The 15,168-nt window shown below is 34.8% G+C and overlaps 1 long non-coding RNA gene across 1 annotated transcript; it reads right to left on the reverse strand.

Annotated features, from left to right (window-relative positions):
• Positions 1-12,768: 12,768 nt before the first annotated feature.
• Positions 12,769-14,519, reverse strand: LOC128242315 (uncharacterized). The gene is made up of 4 exons (XR_008262579.1): positions 14,444-14,519; positions 13,727-13,839; positions 13,446-13,503; positions 12,769-13,083 (listed from the first exon to the last, which is right to left on the reverse strand). It is a non-coding gene; the product is annotated as an uncharacterized LOC128242315 (long non-coding RNA).
• Positions 14,520-15,168: the final 649 nt, after the last annotated feature.

The raw sequence follows: 15,168 nt of genomic DNA on the forward strand, positions 1-15,168 counted from the left end.
TACAGTATACTGTTTGTCATAGTGCACGATGACAATGTATTTAACCAAGCCAATTGAGCATCAATAGTTAGATTACATAAGTGGATCGAATGAAAAACATTGACTTTTTGTGTTCTTGAGATGAACTATATTGCGATCTTAAAATGAAACAAAATATGTTTGTTATATATGATTAAAAAATAACAGTTAAAAGCGTTGCAAATTGAAGGCAAATGAGACGTCATTTCGTTAATGACGTTGTTGGAATTGTATTCCAGCCTCGTGTGTGCTAATGTTTGATAGATTATGTTTTTATCAAGGAATGCCACTTTAAGGTCATAACAAAGTTTAACTGTCCAGGTACAGTGTTTAACACCTTTTCTGATCATGCCCCTATTATGTTTACAATTAAATGTAATATCTCGATCACAAAAACTCCCGATGCAAATGGGGCACATTCAGTTAAATGGGACGGAAGAAAAAACGACAAATTTCGAAGAAATATAATATATTCATTGTCTGAATTCAATGCAATAAGTAATTGTCAATATAGGAATAATCAAGATAGCATAAATAAAAGTGTTTCAAAATTTGCGAAATTTATAAACGATGCTGCTTTGCCACTATTCTAAAAAGAGCGAAACAATAAAAGGGGTCTGCAATAAAATTAAACAGACTGGTTTAGTGGCGATTGCCGTGAGTGAAAATCGGAAAATAAAACTGCGTTGTAACCTTTGAACGTAACCAACAATGCAGAAAATAGAAATATATTGAGTGAAAGAAGAAAGCGTATAAACTCATAGCACGACTAAACGCTTATATCATGAAAATAAAAAAGAAATTGAAGGTTTAAAGCGTAAACGCCCAAAGACTTTAGGAAGTATTTCTCCAAGAAAAAGTCGCCAATAGGAGAAAACGGCTTGACGGCCTTTATAAATACTTTAAATCTTTATCAGAAGAAGCAGATAGCGGTCATAATGCTGCCGCGAATGATATAGAAGAGGATGAGCCCCTTCCGCACGAGGATTTAGACATCGACGTCACCGTGGACGATGTTAAACGTGCAATGACAACATTAAAACGAGGGAAAGCTGGTGGACCTGATTTGCTTTTTATTAAATATTTTATTGAAGCGTGCGACATTTTGATAGGTCATATAGTCGATTTGTTTAGCCATATACTACATAGCGGAGTCTCCCCTAATGAATCGATGATCGGTATTATAGTACCAGTATTTTAAGAGGTATTACTTTGATTCGCCTAGATTTTCACATCTGTTATTCACCACCGCTCATCTATGAGAAGTATAATATTTTCACCGATGCACAAGTTTTGTTCATGAAAAACATGTCTACTGTAGCTGCCTTTTGTTTCAATGGGCTTATTTAGCACTATCTATAGAACGGTAAAAGACTATACATCGGAGGAACTTTTTGACGTATGCAATAAATATAAAGTACTGCGCGTGATAGCGTAAGTAAACATCATCGCACGCGCGTTTGGTAGAAATCTACAAAAAATGCGCTTTTCTATGTATTTTTTTCACAAATCGATATTTTTAGATATGCAAGAAAAATTTCAATCATGTTTTCCGGTTTGGATAAAAAAACGACACGAGGGCACCTGCGTTGCCAAGTAACAAGGCGTGTCCAAGGATCAGAATTTTTTATCCGAACTGGAAAAACATGATTGATATTTTTCTTGCATAATTATATAAAATTATCAATTTGTGAAACAAATTGACGTAGAGAACGCACTTATATACATTTCACCAAAAAGCGGGTGCAACGTTGTTGTGCGTCATTAACCGCAGTAATTATAATTCACTATTGACTACAAATAATTCCTCTGAAAATCGCGTTTTTACGAATAATTTTCAAATTTAATTAACAGTCTTGCATACTTATATATTTGATTGCGCTTTATTCAAATGACATACTTTACATTTCATAAACCCTATAATAAAATAAATAAGAAGTGGTGCGTTGTTGCGCGTGAGCATCTAACATGGAGGTGTAAGACGGGCGTTTTCCAGCACTGGTGACATGACCGAAAACACACGTCCGGTATGCAAGAATATATTAATTATATATCACGTGTGTCCGGTACGGATAGAAAATTTCCGACCCAATGGCACGCGCGTAAACCGGTAACGAGGCTTGCCTAGTTACTTTTGCAGCCACGCAGCGGGCCTGCGGGTCGAATATTTCGATCCAGACCGGAAACCCACATTTGCTATTTTTTCCTGCATATCTTAAATTATAAATTTGTAGAAAGCTTGACGTAATAAAAGCACTTTTGTATTTATCACCAACACGCGTGTGCGACTAATTTTAGATCATTATTGACGTAAAATAGTCTAAAATTCGCGTTTTTATGTTTATTCATTTTCAATTTTAACTAAAAGATTTGCATACTAGTATATTTGTTTGCGCTTTTCCCAAATGACATAATATTCTTTTCATTAATAAACCATACATAAAGGAATTTGAAGAAATAGAAGTGATGCGCGTTGATTCGCGTAACTCATCTTTCATGGGGTGCGTAAGACAGATTTTTCTAGCACTGATCACATTACCGGAAACACACGTCCGGTATAGAAGAATGAGCTTTTCTTTCAAAACATTGCCTAGAGTGAAAAACTTAATTTATCATATCACAATTATACACATCTTAACTACCTCATTACATGATGATCAATAACAAACAAAAGGTACTGAAGAGATAATTGACAATATACTTGATTCGGTTATTCTGTTATCTGGTAATGCCACCTACCGTACTCACATCTACGGTTTGTTTACATTTCCGTCTGGTTCATCGTCCTTTTAAAGAGTAAATACGCACGAAGCTTTTGTACAAAGTGTTCACGAGTACGAACTAATGTATTAACGCGTTTATAAAACGGTCGCTGATATCTTCATCCAAATGTTCATACGTAATGATCGTAGATATCGGGTCAAGTTCTTACAAGTGTTTTTTAATAAAACTTGCCCTTAATGCAGCATACTTTCTATTTAGGTTGCAGCTTTGTCTGGTACCCGACCCTACGCATTGAGCTTTAAATGAATGGTTCCACTGCCACGGAAAATGCTTGAAACCGTCAACCAAACGATATTCTTGCAGAAGCTGGAAACCACCAGTCACGTGCCTTTCTATAGGCAACCTCATATACCATCCCTAAACACACGGCAATTATGCGCCGTGTGATAATATCAGAGCTGTTTTTGTACATAGAGCACAGTGAATGAGACATAACCGAGTATCTTTCTTTTTTACTGGTTTTGAACTAGAGCGCTTTGCTGTTTTTAGCAATTGTTTAACAATACTATTTTCTGTATGATCTGTACAACCATTTACGCTGTTCACCCAGTTTATGGCGTAAAATGCCGAGGACACAACATTATCTTATTTCCCTTCGTCTTAAAGCTAGGTAAAGTACATAATGGAAAGTGCAGGTTTTGAATGTGACTGATGATTGGTGCATATAAACAGCAAATATATCAGTTTGTTAGCAGAGCAGGCATGTTTGCATGCTATAAAATAGAAAAATGTTTGATAAACTTTTTTGAAAAAATTGTTGAAAATCGCTTGAAATTGATATTTCGTGCACAAAACATTTAATTTGTCATTGTTTAGAAGAAAAAGCATATATTCCTACTTTGAAATAAGATACCATATTAGGCCGCTAACTTCACGTCGCTAGGCCGCTAGATCGACTTCTTTGAACAAATGTTAAAAATCGTTTCAGACTGATGATTGGTGCATATAAACAGCAAATATATCAGTTTGTTAGCAGAGCAGGCATGTTTGCATGCTATAAAATAGAAAAATGTTTGATAAACTTTCTTGAAAAAATTGATGAAAATCGCTTGAAATTGATATTTCGTGCACAAAAACATTTAATTTATCATTGTTTAGAAGAAAAAGCATATATTCCTACTTTGAAATAAGATACCATATTAGGCCGCTAGGCCGCTAACTTCACGCCGCTAGGCCGCTAGATCGCTTGATCGACTTTTTTGAAAAAATGTTAAAAATCGTTTCAGACTGATAATTGGTGCATATAAACAGCAAATATATCAGTTTGTTAGCAGAGCAGGCATGTTTGCATGCTATAGAATAGAAAAATGTTTGATAAACTTTTTTGAAAAAATTGTTGAAAATCGCTTGAAATTGATATTTCGTGCACAAAAACATTTAATTTATCATTGTTTAGAAGAAAAAGCATATATTCCTACTTTGAAATAAGATACCATATTAGGCCGCTAGGCCGCTAACTTCACGCCGCTAGGCCGCTAGGCCGCTAGATCGCTTGATCGACTTCTTTGAAAAAATGTTGAAAATCGTTTCAGACTGATGATTGGTGCATATAAACAGCAAATATATCAGTTTGTTAGCAGAGCAGGCATGTTTGCATGCTATAAAATAGAAAAATGTTTGATAAACTTTTTTGAAAAAATTGTTGAAAATCGCTTGAAATTGATATTTCGTGCACAAAAACATTTAATTTATCATTGTTTAGAAGAAAAAGCATATATTCCTACTACTGAAATAAGATACCATATTAGGCCGCTAGGCCGCTAACTTCACGCCGCTAGGCCGCTAACTTCACGTACATCAATATTGTTCGAACAGAACCAACGAACTTTTGTCCTTTTGCACAGTTTTGTTTGCTTTCGTTTAAAGTAAATCACCCGATATATTGCCTGTCGTCACATTTGGTACGTTATCTTGTGACCCTTCCTCGTCCACGTGCGTCCTTTTAGCCAACACCTGATATAAATAAATAGCATGAGTATCTCAGAAAAATAACGATATGTCAAGTAATGACTAGTTATTCAAAACAACACCTTTAAGCAATCATGTCAAATTTCAAAGGTGAAATTCCGTAACAACCGACTGTATTGTTTCCCAGTCCTTAAAAATTATTGCCTGAAATTTTCAAAATCGATGACAAATGTTTTGAACTTGTCTTTTCGTTAAGTAAGCATGGCCACTATGACGAACGTGCTTGTAAAACATCTTTAATACTACTACTGGTTACCGTATACAACTGGCTTAACTTTGCATTATGTTCTATATTACCCCCAGAACCACTCGCATCTGCAAATACAGTGTAGAAGCAAAAGTGATCATGGTAGAGTTTCCCTTCATATTGATAAGAAATCGTTTTCTTTCCAAATTCTAGTTCTTTAAACGCTTCCTGTTATTGACTAAATCAAACAAATGCCAGGTTAACAGACGCACATTGGTTGCCTACAACAGTTTGCAAAGACATGATCTGCCCAACATAAAACAAATCGCACTGGTAGTATATTGCTACGCTACGTTTAGCCAAAAAAATATCTTAGTCAATAGCTACTATCAAATATTAAATTATATTCCCAGAACTGAACAACAAAATTTGTTCCATATCTAATACATGACCTTACCATATTACCGTTTTGGCTGGTTTTCGATTACATTTCTCATCGGCAATAAGGAATTCAAATTTCTTTAAAGACGTTCTTGGGAATACGCTTGCTTCTACAACATTATCAAATTTTATATGTCTCCCATTCCATCATCTTTAAACATTATTATTGCATTCTCGTATGCTCTCAACGACGTTACCGCTACTTTAAATATTGTCTTGAAAATATGTCCAGCTGGTTTGATACCGAAAGCTAAAGGAATGAATATGTAGTACTGCTGAACTCCTTTATCTGAAATAGGTCCGATGTTCAGCACAAATGTCACTGAGATGATAAGCAGTTTTTAGCTCAAAAGTGAAAAGAAAATCATTCTTATCAAACAAAGGTTCTGCACTTTTATATATTCTTTTTATTTTGAGCTGATGTTTATGTCTACAATCTAATACTTGTCTAGTTTTCCCTTTTTGTTAAAAGCAACAGGCAAAGGCTTAATCACATTTGGATCCTGGCCACATCGTGATACCACGCCCTTCTAGAGAAGATTTTGAATTTATTTTCCACAAATGTTACGTTTTCACGAGTTGTCTTGTTAATTTTAAAACAACGTTTTCTGGGACCGTTATGATTTGTAATTTTACCCATGTTCTACTACATCGAACAAGTTCTCACTATATGTAGCTTCTTTCCACTTACTACTATTCTTTTTAAATTTCAAATCCATACTAACGCCAACAAAACATTTCAGTTCAAGACTACCATCGTTTTGTGACGTCATACGTTGGAACTCTTATCCCCTGAACAATGTTGTTTGTTTCTACATTCGTATACAAATGCATTCTACTTATCTTATCATTTAATCCGTTAGCTGTACGTTATGCAGCTCCTCACCAGTGACCCGGGTTTTTCACATGCAAAACACCGCCCTTGAGGCCACGTAGCCTGTTGTAAAGCATCCGGTACAACATATACGTGTGCAGGGTTGCTAGAAGACACCGATGGTTTCCGGTATGGCCATGATCTTGCGCTGCCTACTTTCTTAGATTTTTCTGCCTTCAGTTTCCGGGCCCTCGCTTCCGCATTGTACATCCGTTTTTCTTGAAGTCATTAGAATTCAAAAATGATAGTCGTTCTGGCATGGTATTGGGCATTGAAGTTCCCAAATGAAAATCGTGATGGCACAACATTGGACATTCAAATATGAACATCGTGCTGGCACGACATTAATTTGACATTTATAAATGAACTTCGAGCTGGCGCGACATTCAATAAAATACAACGTCGTGAAAACAGCAAACGTATCATTGAAATATTGATTTATTTGTGAAAATTTATCTAATTCAATTCAATTAATTAGTTTAAAAAAGTTTGCTTTTTTCATGCAGTGAAGAGAATTTTTTTCGTAACTTTCATTGTTTTCGCATTTTTCCCATGATATCACCGGCGTCCTCGAGCGTTAATCAAAAACATAAACAAACTTAATTCACACGTATTGAATAACCTCCAATTACGACAGTTCGTTATTTTGACACTCACATTTAGCGACATGCAGCAAGTCATAAATATTTTCGCACCTACAGCTTGATCTATAGTTCGACAGAAGGGACAAGGGAAAGGTGTCAAATTCGACCACAGGGACTTAAATAGGAGGTCGACATAGCGAAAAAATCGAGATAGAAAAATCGACACAAGCAGATTTATTTTTTATAGATAAGGAAGGAAAGAATTCGGGACCGGAGAAAAAAGTCGACACAACCGGAAAGTCGAGATATCCGACGTCAACATAGCGAGTCTGGGGTGCGTTTCAGATAGATTATACGATCTGCCATTATCGTAAATTTACGATCATAATAACGACCAACTTAACGATAATCATAAAGGCGTTTCAGAAACGTCTCGTAAACTCTCCGGTCGTACGTAAAAAATAACGATAAAGCACAGCGTTAAAGCGAGTGACCCAGTCTGAAGTGAAATGACGTTACGTCGTATTAACCTGATGAGCACCTGTCTTTTTTATTAATAATAATAATAATAATAATAATAATAATAATAATAATAATAATAATAATAATAATAATAATACTGATAATCTCTTGAAGGGAATCAATTAATGTAACTCTCCTTTTTATAATGATTGACACAAATGATACAAACTCGTTGTCTCTATTCTGATTAACCATCTGCTATTTATGTTACAATTGTATCTTAAGTACATCATCATCCGTGATTTTTTGTGATGGAGGCAATGGCGGGTTCAGATCGACGTTCCCTTTAAAATTTGTCTAATTATAATGAAAATTGGACAACAACAAAATACGTTTTTTTTCAGGCTGGTGATTTTACTTTGATAAGTAAAATATTATAGTATGCGTATTATGAATGTTCTGTAAAGTAAATGCAAACGTGCAGCATGGTGCTGATGATGATAGTCACGAAGATGCGACGACAACGGCAATGATGATTTAATAATAATAATGCGACAACGACACTATAATCATAATAATGGTGATGCGATGACGACGATAGTGATAATGCGGCGACGACAAAGACGAATATTATGATTATTATAATGATAATGCGACGACGACGACTAAGATGATGATGATAATAATAATGATGATGCGACGACGGCAATGATACTAATTATGATGTGACGATGACGACAATGACCATGACGAGATGATGATGTGTAGATGTTGCTGATGATTGATTTGGATGATGATGAAGGTGGTTAAGTTGGTGGTGGTAGTGGTTGTGTATGTGTGGTGGATGATGATGATGATGATGATGATGATGATGATGATGATGATGATGATGATGATGATGATTACTGATTCCAATCATCAACAACCGGCCTTAGTTCAGATAACGAGTAAAGTTCATACGTTTATGCACCAAAACAGTGACTGAGACTTATTGTATTGGGAAACAGTTCGAAAATATAATTTTGACTGGTTGGATTTTTTGTATGAAGACAATTCATAAATCTATCTTTATTGTGTCAATCGTTGTAATAACAGTTAAATAAACATTATTTCAGATCCATTCAAAATACATGATAAAATCTACATTTGCAGACATGCTTCAAATACACAAAATGACTAAAAGAAATATAGCTATTTTACAAGTTCGTCTCATCAAAACACATTATTCAACAAAAAGTATCTTAATAACTGGTGCAGATTGCCATAGTGGTTAAGTGTTCAGAGTTTCATGCAAATATTATCTATTATCTATTTCAATCATGTTATGATATACACTGGAGTAAACTGAGATCAATAAATACAACTCTTAAACACTACATTTAATTAATGCTTTTATTAAAAAAATACGGACTACTTCAACAGATGTACCGGCATACATCCGAGGTTGTTTTTGAAAAAATGGCCGAGCAGCTCCGAATGACCAATTAAAATGAACCATATATTCAGCCATTACCAGCGCTGTTAAAAGCCGGTATTCGGTACAGTGTGAAAATGGTATTAGATCCTTAATGATTTATAAGTTACGTTCTGTTTTGAATACATTGCTAATTGAAATTGTAAGACAATTGATGGTATACCAATGATTTTAAATGTCTTTAATGAAAACTATATCTCTCTATTAAAGGCTTTAAATTCACAGCGAGGCGGTCTGTTCATGTGCATTATTAATGTTTCAATGGTCTTTTAATTAAAATTATTTTTTCTATGGTCTTTTTTCTATGGTCTATTATTAATGTTTCTATGGTCGACAAAAATACGCCAGCTCGTTAACGTTTTCTGACAATGATCTTCAGAATTGGGTGCCTAAATGTCTTACGATATAGTATCGGCAATGTGATGCGTAAGTATGATAAACGTTTGAAAAGCTATTTTTTGTTTAAATGTATTCAGTGCTAACATTGTTCTATGTTACAAATATTCGTTCTGCATGTTCTGTTGCAATAAGGAAAATAACACAAACCATACAACGAACTGAACATAATGGAACATAAGACAGTGTTCGCATAACACAACTAACCTCTCGATTCTTTTATCCCTCATTTTTGTAAGAGTTTTTTTTTCTTTTTTAAAGGCACTCACTCATATATTGTTTTACTGTTGAAATTTAGTCGTATTACTAACTTTTATGTACAACCACCAAACAGCAACTCGCAGATACCCGTTTGAGCAAAATATTCTAAATTCAAACATAAGACAATTCAATTTTAATAGGTTTAATAAGTTTAAAATAAATACATTTTCAGAGGTTATTAACATATTTCGGTCCAACATAACTTTTTTCTGTAACGTGATTCAATTAGTATTTACAGCAGAGCACTGTTTATCACGTTTGATGCATTCGGAGCACCTCGGCCAATTTTCATCAAAAACAACCTCGGATGTATTTGGACGGTTTACGATGTCAAAAACCTTTACATTTTACTACGCTGCAAGTAGATCGCGTAGTAATTTTAATTTAGCAATTCAACTTTGTGACTTTACTCTTAGGAATCTCAATTATGTATGCAACAATACACATCACTGGCAAGCATTTCAAACTAGGATTTAAACTACTATAAATGATTAATACTATTATCTAAAAAAATACTAACTACTTCTACTGATGTACCGGCATGTAACCTAGGTTGTTTTCGATGGAAAATGACCGGGGTGTTCCGAATAATGTGTTATCATTGTAACAAACGTTTTATTTACATTTAACAAAATGATTTGTTTCGATGCCTGACTCGACGAACATAAACGAGTTCCTTTAAACCAAAAGCTTGTCTGTCAGAACAAACAAGAAATAATGCTATTAAATGAATCATCCGATGACTTGGCTTATATTATATTACACAAAGCCAAACTAATGTGCATTTTATCAAACGAAATCTTTTTCGTCCATTGTTTTCACGTTATCACTCCTAGTCTTTTCAAGTGCTCACAAGGACAAGCAATACTGCCCTGAATTGGGATAGATTGAGGAAAAATGTAAAAACCAGCACAGTGTAAGTGTTAAGTAAACAAACAAATTAGGTAATAAAATAAGGAAAGGAGGAACGGGCGAGGCGAGCTAGTCGTACTAAGTTTCAAGATTTTACCCAACATGTTTAAAATATCTTATAGCTAAAAGGCGCGTAGCTGCCTATACGCGAGTACGCGGCTGAATACACATGATTCTGACAAAAAAAAACAGCCAAAATTGCAGTATGCGTACTTGACTACATGATTCTAAAACCGTCCATTTTCTAGTCCTAAGTAAAGCAACTCAGAACGCCCAGAATGCACAAGACTGCACCATGGTTTTCAAAATAATCCGAGGGGGCATGTCCCTGGACCCCCCCCCCTTGCATACATTATGCATTATATGAATCCACATGAATAAAGGGCTAGCTACGCCCCTGGTGTATAACCTGTTTCGCTTTCTCCGCCCAGCTTGATCTTTGAGATTGTATCTTATATGTTGTAAATGTCTTAGACCCAATTTGAGAAGGCGGGGAACCAAATTAAATGTCATTTCTGTAAAATTGTTAAACTACAAATCTTAATAACGACTAGTCTTGGTACTAATCAAAGACTGAAAATGTAGGTTATAATTCAACAGTAATCTCTGCTGCCTACCAAATGTTCGCATTTTAAATGATTGAAAATGTTCATGTTCATTGTACATGTATAGATTATGTTTGTATATTTTCTATATGTTCGAGAGGACCTAAATGCATTGTTAGAATAATCGGAATTGAGGAATGGCCACTTAAATAATTTATAATTAAAAACAATATGCAACCACAGATATGGCACTTGAGTTGCTTTTGCCAACCGAGGGAGACAAGAACTAGTCTCACCCCGCCCCCCAATTTGAATTATTACCCGTCTTTGGGAAACTTCCCCCAGGCAAATCTACCAACAATAATGACCCTCATTGCCCTCCCTCTAAGAGTGCGGACTCTGCAGACCCCACCGGCGGTGTGACTACATCATCCTCTGAATTAGGCACCTTAACCTTCATATTTGCCCCATTTTCAGTTAGAGATACCATGACAACGAATGGTTGAACCTGTACCAGGCGTGGATCAGACACAGAAACAGCCTGTTTGGCCAAACGTTACCTGGGAGAATTCTCTGAACTTTATTTTGGGCCCGGAGACTGTTCAGCCTCGGCAAAAATGAAATCTCTACTCTTGTACGACAGATAAAGCACCCATCCCTTTTCCAAAAGGACGGACCCCCGAACGTGCCCCACCCCTCTCGAAGTTACTACCAGAGGAAGCATTTCTACCTCTCTGAGCTAACCATTTGACCGACAAATTGGCATTATTTGCACAAACAAACCTAGCTACCCGCCTCTCAGACTTCAAATACTTTCCAATTAGAGGACCATCAAACTGCACCCCCACGGTTTATCTAACTTGGGCCTTCCTAACTTTCGCCCCCGGGGCTGCATGATTCAGGTTCAACCATCTCGTCATTATGAACCACGTCAAATCTCCCCCTTCGTGCGTACTCTAATTCCTATTAGGGCTTGGCCACCTCCAATTCCCTTGGTCGGCCTCCTGGTGTTACCAGAAAATCCGATAAGTTCAAGTTCAACCCAGCCGGTAGAGTCGTAGGAATATAAGTAATCCCCTAACATGTGTCTTAACCACTACCTACAGGTGTGAAACTCAGATACCTCCCCTCAGATTCTATAAACCCATAGAACCATGCAATCACCCACAGGGGTCATATTCCCCCGCGTATTCCGCCCCATAGATCGCGGTCCATTGACGGAGTTAAGGTAAAAACCCTAAGTTAACACCCGATCCTGGACGTGGCGAACCAATAGCAACATTTTAATGCCCAATTCTCTGCACTGCTGACCCGATTCCCCTGACGCGGTACATGACACATTGCCCTAACCGGTACTTGGGATCTGTATGACTGAGATAGATCCCGAGGATAATTCAGGTATTCACAAAATGACTAAAAGAAATACAGCTATTTTACAAGCTGGTCTCATCAAAACACATTATTCAACAAAAAGTATCTTAACTGGTGCAGATTGCCATAGTGGTTAAGTGTTCAGAGTTTCATGCAAATATTATCTATTATCTATTTCAATCATGTTATGATATACACTGGAGTATACACTTTATATAGCATTCTGTGTTTAAACATGAGCCAGTAAAAGTAAAAATAAATGTATTTAGAAATATCAAAAGATTCACATAATTTCTATAAAAGATAGTATGAAGGTTTACATGATCAACAATGGTAGTGTGTGTTTTATATTTTATCATAAGTTTGAATAAATGTATCATTTCAACTTTCCTATATAATTCAAAAGTGTTTTAATCCTTAGAGGAAACATGTACAACTGGATATACATCACAGTTGAAATACATATATTTTTGAAAAATCTAATGCTAATGGCTTTTAAATGCAAAATCAAACTTAAAAAAAAGGAAAAAGAAATTTCAAATATTAAATGAAGATTACACACAAATGCCTCACTGCCTATTTAACCGTTTAAAGTATTATGTTGTATTGGGATATGCAATTAATTTCAGGTTCTGTTTAAATATATTTGTAGTTATCTGTTGGGTCTGGTATCTCCAGTGTATGTAGGTATAATGTACTGTTCTGACAAAGTCTCCTAAATCACACTGGAACCTTTAAGGTGAGTATCTTGAAGACTGACCGTGAGCATATTCTTGATGTTTGAAACATTGTGATTTCTCAGTGTCCTGAAAAAGACAAAAAGTTATAAAATATTGTTTAATACAGCACAATATAATACATTTATGAAAACGCCTTTTAATGGTTAAACTACAAGTAACACATAATTTACATTCCCATTTTTCAACTGAAATAGTATGCATATTTTATGATAATTATTGTCTTTTGAAAAAAGAAATAAGTGGGGTATTTAAGAAAACATGTAAACACCATTCTGGTCACATTTTATTTCTTGTTTAATGTTCATATAAGTTAAATAACAATTATGTTATACCAGTTAACTGCTCAAAGTAAGATGCCCAACATCATCTTATTGTATTATTCATAAAATTTGTTAATATCCTATTGCATTTTATCATTTCCTACCTACTTTTACACTGCTCTCCATTGCCATCTTGAAGCATTCCTGGTAGTTTTTTATCATAAGCCTGAAATAATTAACTAAAACAAATATTTAACAAGCAAAAAAACTAAATAAATGAAAACATATTATATCAATAAGCATTTGTACATAGCCTGTACATTAACTGCAGATATATAATATGGTTTTGCAGTTCAGTTTCTACATTAGTCCTTATGTGTTCATATGTTGAATATACCTCTTATATTATTCATAAAACCAACATTAGAATTTAATTCCCTTTTCCATACCATTATTAAACAGAGGTCAATGAAGAGCACAGCATTTTCCACCAAGACCATGACACTTCTGCTGTCAATTTTCATTTCAGTTTTTATTGTACACTTGGCATCAAATGGTATGACTGAAAAAGACAAGATTTAACCTTTGTCAGTTGAAAACTCACATATGTACTATACTACAGAGTTCTACATAAACCATAGGATACCTTACTAAAACAAGTTTCAATTACAAGTAAAGGTGAACTAAAATGATTACGTTGTCACCTAAAAGTGTTCATGGTATTTAAGTAGTCAATAATATATATTTATATATATTTAGCACCAGTTTTAGATTAGTTCTGGCTTCCATAACTTTAATGTTGATATTTATTTTTTTGATGTTTATACATCCAAAAAGGTAATATATAACGTGTTCGCTGAAGTTCTTTAGCTAGTTTAAGATGTGCAAAAATAAGAAAAATAATAATGTTATATCATGACATGATAAAATGGTAACACTGTTTAATAATTCACTGACTACATGCCACAAAGACCGGTAATATTACAACAAAATATGTACAGACATTTATTTATCCGAATTAAAAACCATCCGAAATAGAAGAATTCAAGAAAATGTTTTACATAACATATAAAACAGCAATGGAGCCAAATCAAATTCTACATCATATTCAATGTTTTAGATGTACACAATATCAGCACATTTACTAAATATAACAAAAAGCTTACATCTTCTACAGTTAAAATCCTTTTTTTGACAGAACGGCGAAAATAGAACATTGTCGTACTGTTTTCAGCTATTTTTAGACATAGTTTATAAGTTCCACACCAGCGAACATGCTACACGCAATATTAAACTCTCAAATGTTGGTAAAAAGTAAAAGTATACTTTGATATGGCGAAAATCTTCATCCGCCATCTTGATCGTTAAGTTAACGAGTGCCTCTTACTGGTCGTAGGTTTACGAGCAAAATTAACGATAAAGCAGGTGCACGTTGCGTCTCTGAAACGGTGCCGATCGGTAATTTTGGTCGTACTACCAAAATCAGCTAACGATCGCCTTAACGATCGTCTCTGAAACGCGCCCCAGGAATGTTATTAATAAATGAATGTCGTTATGGACATTGAAAATATTTATAATAAAATATTTAATTATAAATAAAAAGGGTTTTTTCGACGTTCGTTGTTTTGGATGGCATGCTATTTTCGGAATTAATTCTTTATATATTTTGTTTTTTGAATTATTTGAAACAGGTTGGAGATCACAAAAGCAATGAACGATAATAGAACACAAAGATAGCATTGTTAAATAAATATATTTATGAATTGTCGAGAATTATATGTAGACTAACAGTGATATGATTTCAAACTGGTACACTTTTAACAAGCTTTATTATTAACAAACTATTGCTACACATCCAGTATCATTTACAAACGAAGTGAAATTAATACTA

This window comes from Mya arenaria, chromosome 8, assembly GCF_026914265.1.
Source record: "Mya arenaria isolate MELC-2E11 chromosome 8, ASM2691426v1".
NCBI classification, from domain to species: domain Eukaryota; kingdom Metazoa; phylum Mollusca; class Bivalvia; order Myida; family Myidae; genus Mya; species Mya arenaria.